Source organism: Arachis ipaensis, chromosome B05 (genome assembly GCF_000816755.2).
Source record: "Arachis ipaensis cultivar K30076 chromosome B05, Araip1.1, whole genome shotgun sequence".
Classification (NCBI taxonomy): Eukaryota; Viridiplantae; Streptophyta; class Magnoliopsida; order Fabales; family Fabaceae; genus Arachis; species Arachis ipaensis.
Genome location: NC_029789.2, coordinates 28,970,545 through 28,977,707, shown reverse-complemented (window position 1 = coordinate 28,977,707; position 7,163 = coordinate 28,970,545). Strand labels below are relative to the sequence as shown.

Sequence of the window (7,163 nt, the reverse complement as noted above, 5' to 3'; positions counted from 1 at the left end):
CTAGTGAGATTCCCTTGAAAATAAAATCTCTCGATCAATGAGCTCCATCAACACAACTGACAAAACACCTAACCCTATATAATCAGCTTCAATTTTATTCACATAAGTGAAATCAAATGTCGTTCTATAGCCTAAACATTATAATTAAACAGTTAAACAATTCTAACAACGATATATAACATGATTGAAGAAAAAACAGCATCACACATATCTCCCACCAGGGTAAAGTCTCGCCATAACAACATTCGCAAAGCATTCTAAATAAACTCGCGAGAAATTAACTTCATCAAACAATCACATTAAAACTTAAGGCAACCAAACTTAATCAAACATTAACATCATCAATCACTACAGCTTAACATCATAAAATTAAACATAATTCAAGGAGAATTGCCTCTGATGTGGGCATTAGCAAGGTTCTGGTAACTAGCTTTAAGCCTTTCATACAATTCTTCCCAAAAATGAACCTTTCTCGAAGTGCGTTGTTGCTATCATGAAGAAGCTTCACTTTTTCATAGTTAAAGTTGTAAATTTTATTACCGATTATCTCCAAGACACAACCAAGCATCTCCAGTGCTGCATCTTCCTGTGTCACTTTCTCATTGAGACGAAAATGACCAGTCGCATCCAACTCTACTTTAAACGGGTCACCCGGAAGAACCACCGTAAAGCCAAAGTACAAACCTGAGTTCTCCAGGTATCCCATTCTCGTGGCAAACTTTTACAAGCCAATCCTCCATATCATTTACGATAGCAAAATCTAGTTAATCTCCTCTTGAAAAATTACAGGTAGCCCTACATAACCATAGAAAAAGAATTAAACAAACAGAAGAACATACCTCACAATGCCAACCTTAGATAAATTAAGCATAGAGAAGTTTTCTATAAATGAAAATTCCAAAGACCCTTCTAAAAATTGATTTTGGACAAGACTGTGACACTGACTTACATGACATAACTGGACGTCGCCAACAACCTCCCAGAGACACGCCTCCTTCACTGGGTGGTCTAACCAGCTCACCCTTCACTGCATTCTCTGCATGAATGCTTGACATTTTGGAATTGAATGCAACAAGGTTTGATCGTAGCTATTGGATCCGTGGAACTCGGGAAAGGTATACGAGGCAACTTGCTCTTGGCGTCCTCCCAACTATAGTACACACAAGGTTTTTTCCCCTTTGTAACTGCAAATAAGAGGAATCGCTTCATATGCTCGTCCATCGTATATGATATATTCCCAAATTCACTATAGTGCATTACTAAGTATTTTCTTAAAATGGGTTACCAAAGATCATGTTAAATACTGATTATAGTGCATCACTAAAGTAAAAAATATATAATATGAAAAAAAAATAAGACAAAAAAATAAAACAGTAAAACCACACAATTTTGGCTTCAACTATTTTCCATAATTATTATTTTTATTTTATTATACACCCTTAATAGTGAACAGAACAACATGATTTAAGCCTTAAAATGGTCCCTGAGATTGGCATCGTGCACTAAAATCGTCCCTGAGATTCCAATTGCACTAATTACGTCCCTGAGATTGACAAAAATACACCAATTTAATCCCTGACTCATTTTCCATTAACGGCGTAATGACATGGCTTGATGATGCGGCATGTTAGTGATAAGTGTCACTCCATGATTTAGCCACGTGTAATGATATGATGATGTGTTGACCAGTGACACGTGGCATGCTAACGTGGATGGTTACGCCATGTGTCACAATGCTATTTGGCCACGTGTCTATTTGTGTCACGTGTCACAACAATATTCGTCCATGTGTCATCCATTATGTCATGATTGTAGATGTACCAAATTAGTTCCTCACTTTACGTTAAGTGACTCAGTTTAGTCCCTAAAATTGAATGTCGTGCACCAAACTAGTCCCTTCGCTAGTTTTTTCTCTTTTGTTTTCCTATAAATTTAAAATTATCAATATCTTTGAATCCATTATTTTCAATTCTATTTTTTTCACATGTTATTTAAATACAAGTCTTTTATAAAATATTTTTTCTCTTGTGGGTACCTTGAACCGCCGTCTTTGAGTTGACGTGAAGATATTTCAAACACCCCCACTACTATCTCCGGCCTTTTTCGTCTAGACTGAAGAGGTCGGAGATGGTAGTGAGGGTGCTTGAAGTGCCTTCAGTCTAGCCCATTTACACACAATGAAAACGTGTATTTCATAAGAACTGGAAAAAAATGAGTATTTTAGTTCTTGATTTCTTGTTAAAAACACATTTTTTTATGAAAAATGTGTCTAATCTATCATATAATACTTTTTTTATAATAACAATTTATTACAAAATTTAAAAAATATTTTATAAAAGTATTGAAAGAGGTCGGAGATGGTAGTGAGACTGCTTGAAATGCCTTCACGTCAACTCCAAGACGGCGGTTAGGGATATCCGCAAGAGAAAAATATTTTATAAAAGATAAGCACTTGTATTTGAATAACATGTGAAAATATAGAATTGAAATTAATGCATCTAAAATATTAAAAATTTTAAATTTTTAAAAAAAATGAGAAAAAATTGGTGAAGGGACTAGTTTAGTGCACGGCATTCAATTTCAGGGACTAAAATGAGTCACTTAACGCAAAGTGAGGGACTAATTTGGAGCACCTACAATGATGACATAATGGATGACACGTGGACGAATACTATTGCGACACGTGGCACAAACAGACACGTGGCCAAATAGTATTGTGACACGTGTCACAACCATCCACGTCAGCATGCCACATGTCACTAGTCAACACATAATCATACCGTTACACGTGGCCAAATCATGGAGTGACACGTGTCACTAACATGCCATGTCATCACGCCGTTAATGAAAAATGAGTCAGGGACTAACGTGGTGCATTTTTGTCAATCTCAAAGACGTAATTGGTGCAATTGAAATCTCAGGTAGTGCACGACGCCAATCTTAGGGACCATTTTAGGGTTTAACTCGAACAACATAGAACCAAAGAAATCCAATTCAAAAATTAATTTTACACACCCGAAATAAGTAATTTCAATACACTTACTATTTTTTTAGGTTTATAAATTTTTTATTTTGGGTCAACACTCAATTATTTCAATCCAGCTTACAAATGTTGATCTTATGAAACAATGCTTTTATGCATGATCCAACCCACTACAGGTCCATCCATAATAGTCCAGTCTCAGAAAAAAGGTAATAACAAAATTTATCACAATTATTCCATATTTCATATACTCCTCCTATTATCGGCAACAAATTAAAATATCAATAACACCCACTGAACCTATTGCCAAGTAAAGGAGACCACCTCATGCCATTTTCTCCATGCTCCTAAGACCACATGACACTTCATGCACATGTCAACATCCCAAAAAGTGTGTGGCATGCGAACCGTCTAATTTGACAAGGCATACCCAAGCATTCACCAGAGGAGCTGCGTTGTTATAACATGAGAAGAACGGCTAGACACAAGAAGGTCTTAAGTACATACATAGGCACTTTAGCTCCAGTTCAACAAAAAAGACTAGATGACATCATAAAGGAAACAAGAAATTGGACTGTTGAATGGACTAGAGACAATGATCATCATGTATTTGAGATCCAAATGCACAATAAAAAACTTGGGGTGCATTTAGCGCATGTACATGCAATATGTAGCAATTGACAGGTATAAAAATACACTTTGTACATTACCATATTTTATGCTACATTACTTTGTTTTTTGATTCGTACATTATTGTCTGCCTTTTTCTTGCAGGTCCTCCTTGTGTGCATGCAATGACGGCAATTTCAAAAAGGGGTGATAGACAGAGGGTTATGTGCACTAGTGGCTTAAGATGGATTTTTTAGAGCTACTTATAACCATTGCCTTAATCCAGTGAAGAGTGAAATATATTGGAAGAAGATTTATTACTTAACTCCAATCCCACCCAAAATCAAAAGGCCTATTGGACGTCTAACAAAAAGAAAAAGATGTGATCCTGTTAAAAATGGACCAAATAAAACAAAGGCAAGAAAAACATTTAGGGTAACATATAAAAAGTGTGATGAGCCTAATTACAATGCCCAAACATGCAAAGGAGCCCCTAATCCAAAACATCCACCAAGGATATGTACAAAGGAAAGGAGCAATCAACAAATAGTGACACACAAAACTAACAGCAAGATGTGGTCTTAACATCTCAATCAGTTCCTAACTTACAAGTATTTCTCTAATTGATTCACTCTATCTTCTAAACCACCATCTTCAACCGCATCCACCAAATGGTCAAAAATAGCAACAAACCAAGTAAAAAACTCACAACAGTAAACAAATCAAGGACATCATTCCTTTAATTTAATGTCCAATAAAACTCAACTACAACTAACTCATGGTGATAAATACCTTATAGTAAGGACAACTAAAGAATAACCTATTCGAATTTTTCATTGTACGAGATCTAGAGAGTATGACATACGATCCACACTCGTACTTTGGGTGGTCTGCTTTTTTACTGTGACTTCTACCCACACTAGCAGCATTTCTAACACTTATTTCCTCACTATATTGACTTCTCCCTCGTTGACGATTCATAGACGAAGTGCTTTCCCTTGTAGCCATTGATAAAGAGTTCGGACTTTGAAAATTAAAATTTACCCTTTCTTATGGCGATTGCTACGTTTACGGATATGGAGGGTGATTGAGATGACCTCTTTTGTTGATGTTGTATGGAGAAAATGACGTCATTTTCTGATTCAATTTGGGGGACCTATCAGTCTGATTGGCGACATGTGGTATCATTATGGCTACGTCATCAACTTAAAGGCCACGTATGTCGTTAGTGGTCAACGAGTTTGACTAATGTAACACCCCATTACCCTAAGCCTTACCTCTAGCCATAAAGCTAAGGATAACAAAGCACCGCGACAGTTCTAATGCTTATAATATAGTATATATTCAAGAATTTATATAACTAGAAGTCTGATGAAGGAATAAAGCTCAAAGTCGCATAAAGCAGAATTATGAAAACGTGAAGCATTCACACACGAGACGATAACAAAATGCGTAGGCATGGACAGAACAAGACATAACATATATATGACCTTGTAGATAGCTCCAGGATACATAAGGTAATAATTAAATTAAACAAGATATATGTAAAAATATGATATAAAAAAAGATGACTAGTCATAGGCTGCAAAGTTTAAGCCGACTAGTCAAACTGAATACAAGAGAGTTTTTAAGTTTAAAACAGCAACAACCTATCTCTCAAAGTTTTCAGAAATAAAGCCTCTAAGGCAACAAAGTCTAAAATAGAAAGGTGAGAGAAATTACTACAACAAGTAATCAAAATACAAGAGTGCATAAAATCCTCTGCTCCGTCACCATCTCGCAACTCACCGAGGTGGGTTACGACTTACATCTGAAAAATAACAACAACATATGGTATGAGAATCGGAGGTTCTCAGTATGGTAACAGTGCCCAATATATAAGATATAAGGTTTCGGGACACCAAAGTCAATCCTAGAACTTCACATTCCAGATATTCAAGCTTAACAAGAATAAATAACTTAAACCATAAACCATAAACAGAGTTATCTAAACTTAGGGGATTTCTAACTAATATCAAACCACACTGCTGTATCTCATAGCCTTCGCCAACCTAACCTCCGTGTGATCCCATCGCCACCGCCTTCTGATCCTCCTCAATACCAAACAAACACAAGTATACGTAAACAAGTAATTCACAGGTAATATACAAATACAACAAGTAAAACAGGAAGCAAGTAGGCATATTATACATTTAGACAAACTGCAAGTAATCAAAGCAAATAAGCACATAAGAGATGCATATGTTGAATGCCTATCCTATTGGCTCGTGATATCACTTGTCGGTCCATAAATGCCAACCCGACACATCCTTTCAGATGTCGCCTGATGAGCGGATATTTTATACGCTTTTTGGGGTTAATTTCATATAGTTTTTAGGATGTTTTAGTTAGTTTTTAGTTTAATTCTATTAGTTTTTAGGAAAAATTCATATTTCTGGACTTTACTATGAGTTGTGTGTTTTTCTGTGATTTCAGGTATTTTTCTGGCTGAAATTGAGGGAGCTGAGCAAAAATCTGATTCAGGCTGAAAAAGGACTGCTGATGCTGTTGAATTCTGACCTCCCTGCACTCAAAGTGGATTTTCTGGAGCTACAGAACTCGAAATGTCCAGGGCTTTCTAGAAATATATAATAGTCCATACTTTGCACGAGGATAGACGACGTAAAATGGCGTTCAACGCCAGTCCTCTGCCCAATTCTGGCGTCCAACGCCAGAAAAGGATCAAAAGTTGGAGTTCAACGCCAGAAATGGATCCAAACCTGGCGTTGAACGCCCAAAACAGCCTTAGGCACGTGAATTGCTTAAGTCTCAGCCCCAGCACACACCAAGTGGGCCCCAGAAGTGGATCTCTGCACCATCTGTTACAGTTTACTCATTTTCTGTAAACCTAGGCTACTAGTTTAGTATTTAAACAACTTTTAGAGAATTATTTTGTATCTCATGACATTTTAGATCTGAACTTTGTACTCTTTGACGACATGAGTCTCTAAACTCCATTGTTGGGGGTGAGGAGCTCTGCTGTGTCTCGATGAATTAATGCAAGTATTTCAGTTTTCTATTCAAACACGCTTGTTCCTATCTAAGATGTTCATTCGCGCTTAACTGTGATGAAGGTGATGATTCGTGACACTCATCACCATTCTCAACCCATGAACGTGTGCCTGAAACCACCTCCATTCTATATCAGATTGAATGAGTATCTCTTAGATCTCTCAATCAGAATCTTCGTGGTATAAGCTAGAATTGATGGCGGCATTCATGAGAATCCGGAAAGTCTAAACCTTGTCTGTGGTATTCCGAGTAGGATTCAGGGATTGAATGACTGTGACGAGCTTCAAACTCAAAAAGGTTGGGCGTAGTGACAGACGCAAAAGGACCAACGGATCCTGTTCCAGCATGAGTGAGAACCGACAAATGATTAGCCGGGCGGTGACAGCGCACCTGGACCGTTTTCACTGAGAGGACGGATGGTAGCCATTGACAACGGAGATCCACTAACACACAGCTTGCCATGGAAGGAGCCTTGCGTGCGTGAAGAAGAAGACAGTAGGAAAGCAGAGATTCGAAAGAC

General features: G+C 37.3%; 1 long non-coding RNA gene across 1 annotated transcript in view; it reads right to left on the bottom strand.

Moving 5' to 3' along the window:
* LOC110262793 overlaps positions 5,606-7,163 on the bottom strand; it is a 15,480-nt gene continuing 13,922 nt past the window's right edge. The window contains exon 3 of the long non-coding RNA XR_002347791.1: positions 5,606-5,616. This is a non-coding gene — a long non-coding RNA (uncharacterized LOC110262793). The remainder of the gene's footprint in view (positions 5,617-7,163) is intronic.